This window comes from Papaver somniferum, chromosome 7 (genome assembly GCF_003573695.1).
Source record: "Papaver somniferum cultivar HN1 chromosome 7, ASM357369v1, whole genome shotgun sequence".
NCBI classification, from domain to species: domain Eukaryota; kingdom Viridiplantae; phylum Streptophyta; class Magnoliopsida; order Ranunculales; family Papaveraceae; genus Papaver; species Papaver somniferum.
The window spans coordinates 32,185,985-32,189,496 of record NC_039364.1 but is presented as its reverse complement, the minus strand read 5'-3'; positions in this window follow the sequence as shown (position 1 = coordinate 32,189,496).

Genomic DNA, 3,512 nt, shown 5'->3' with positions numbered 1-3,512 from the left:
TGATACTCTATCCATAAATTCTCTGATATGAAAGCTAAAGATTTTTGATCTTGAACTTAGTAAAAGATAAAAACTTCGAATGAGCTGCAATTTCATTGCTTCCTCTAATGTAAGTTCTCTGTGTCCAAAATTGATTGATCTGAAGGATGAGAATTGCTTTAATTCCACTCTTTCACTGTGTGTACAACTGTTGAAGAAAACTCTTAGGAGAAGAAAAAGAAGGTCTCGTGAAAAAACTATGATAATGGAACTCTTTTCATGTACTACAAATGTGATCATCACATTTCGGGTGTTCCTGATAAGGAAATGAGTGAGATAACCAAAGCATGGATGGACACTCTTGACTACTATCCTGAGAAAGAAATCTGTGAAAGTTCTCTCACTTATTTTGCTGATAATCACTCTTGTTCTTTCAACAACTCTGACTATTCCATGATAAACAATCAAACTTCTCAAGAAGAAAATTCAATCTCTTGACCAAACATCTCTACTTGATTAAGAGAAATTTTCAACTAGAAAAAGAAGCCTGGATTAAAAGGATTGAAAATATGGAATGTCAACTAAAAACATTAAGACAAGAAAATGCGACTTCTCGCAGTTGTGATTTTAAAAACAAAGATCGATGCTCTTCGATAAGTTCTTGCAAACCAAATCAGGATATTACTCTTGTATTTTTGTTGTGTTCTAATCTCTCTCATAATGAGAGAACCATGGTAAAATTCACAGCAGATCGTGAGTATACCTTGAACAAAAATCAGGATTGCCCAAAAACGAATTGCACAAAGGTTCTTAAAAAGACTTCTTTTAAATCACTTTTTTAGAAGAAGAAAAAGAAATCTCTTAAGAAATCTATGTCATTGTCTAAATACATTTTCAGAAACATTCATAGTATGCAAAAATCAATAAACAATTTGTTCAGAAAAATAAAGGAAAGAAAAACATCCTTTTTGGACTCTCACTCTACAAAAAGGAATCCGAAACAAGGTTTAACAGAAACATCCTCCTCTATTGTGAAACCTTCTGATCCTTCTTTAGGTGGGAGAAATTACATATTGTAAGTTTTATGATTGTTCTTGTCCTTTTTCCCTTGGACAAGAACTATAATCTCCAAGAGGGTTGTGAAAGTATTTCTACTGACTTGTTCGTGTATCTCGCTAAAATTGCTCTAATTTCGGTTATCGAGCTATGAACCGTTTCTGAATGCTTGGATGGTCTTCCTATCTAAACTCTCTGTTAGGGTTTGTGTTAAAGGTCTTTTGGGGAATTTTTCCATATGTTCTTCCTTTTAAATATAAGATTTATTAAGCAAGCATTTCATTTACATTCTCTATCATGTCCTCATCAAGTCTTTCCAGTAAAGAAGATGATGTATGGACTGTTCTCTTTCCCTCTAAGAAAGTTCGTTTTGGTTCTTCTGATAATGAGATGTGTCAAGAAAAACGTGATTCATCTTCTGATGGAAATCCCACTGTTTCTCATTTTGATAAACTCTCATTAACCATGAATCTTATCTTGGATCAAGTACGTGCATTGAAGAATGAACTAGAATTCTCAATCAAAAGACTTGAAGACAAGATGGATAATCTTGAATACAAGATTGATCTAATCGAAGATGAGCTTGATGATTATAGGGAATATGAGAAAAGACTTCAAATTAATTGAAATAACTTTTGGTTCTTGCTTAGTATTTGTCTAGGAAACTTCTTATGAGAATTTATTCTTTTGTTTTAAGAAGGATAACTAGGGTTTGGAATAGCAATTATTCTGAGTACACATAGATATTGCCATCAATTTTCATCTTCCAATGTTTTTAGATTTATTTATTTAAATTCAAAAGTTTATTTGGAAGATGATTTTGCAGTATTAATCTTTATTGGTTTCATATATTGCAAAAATTATTATGGGATATGTGTCTTTGCGTCTGTGAACTATGATTGTCCCATCTTTGTCAAAAGTTAAGCCTATTATGTCATTATGCAAATATTGATGGAAGATAAGATGAACTTTTGATTACAAAGATTAAGTCTATGATATCATTATGCAAATATTGATAAAAACAATAGAATGAATCTTTGAATATTTCGCAGTATTGATCTTTCCCTGATCCACCTCTATGTGAAAGTATTGTGCGGCTTCGTAAGTTTTCTTATGTTGAGCATTTCCGATTAAATTAATCATGGGTTCACTTGTGGTTAATTTAATTGAGTTTTCTGGATACAAATTCATGTTTCATGTAATTTGTTAATGTCCAAAGAAATCCTTCTTTTCTTGCAAAAGTAAGGTCGCTCTTGTTGTTCTTTCGAGAATGACATTTTATGGGGGAGAGTTCTTTTTGAACTTGTGCTTAATTGCCAAATCTTTGTGGGGAGTGCGGCTGTGGAATATTGTAGGAATTTTCTTGTATCTTTATGAACTCCTTGATGAATGCATTTAGTTTTGACTATATGATTGCATCTAAACAAAGTTGATATGTTTTCTTTTAGTCATGAAGAATCTCTATGAGAATTTCATTATGATCCCACTAGTTTTCGTACCTTTTCCAATTTATATTGACAAAAAGGGGATAATTAATGTGTAGTTCACATTACAAATACATATAGTTTACAGATCATTATGTAAGGGGGGTGGTTTTCATATGAGATGAAGTATTGACTAAGGGGGGAGTGATACATATCCCCATAGTATTGTTGTCAAAGCTGTGATACAATTGGACTTTGATGTTGTGTAATAATATTATGACACTGTATAACAATACGAAAACATCTTGTTTTTATATATTGTTATAGATACGGATCTTCAACAATTATGATGCTTAGTTGAACACATTTAGAATCACTGGAGTACTTGGAAGTGACGAAGATTTCGAGTAATGTTGAAGAACCAAGGAAATCAAGCATTTGGATGAGAAGCTACAAAGTTTATTTATTTTATAATCCATATGTATTGATAGTTTTATCACTTAAATTGACAAAGGGGGAGATTGTTAGAGCACTGCTCGGTCGAACTCACAAGCGCTGTTATCTCAAGCTTGTTTGTCAAGTTTAGTTTCCAAAACTGTAAGTCTTGATTTCTAGTCTACTTATATCTAAGTCTCGGATTAGGATAGCAAGTGTAGTTGAGCATTAGACTTCACGACGTACATCAATTGAAGACGAAGTACTACTAAGGGGAGCTTGTGGAACTTCATCAACAAAAGGTATGTGAAGACTTGAACTCATCTATCACTCAAAAGTAAATCTACTCTATCTCCTATTTGAGACAAAAGTCGTATAGCTATATAGACTTCAATTATAAACATTTGATATTTCAAGTTGAGTTTAACTCGCTTACATATTTCTCAAAATATGTGTTGGTAAGCTTTCGCTTTAACCAAGTTCATATTATATTCTTGACGAAGTCAAAAGATGATCATGTGAAAATCGCCTGGTAACATCTTACATGATTTGTGTGAGACAGTCATTTGTTGTAGACTCGTAATGTTTCGTATTGATCATTCGATCACTTGAAAATTG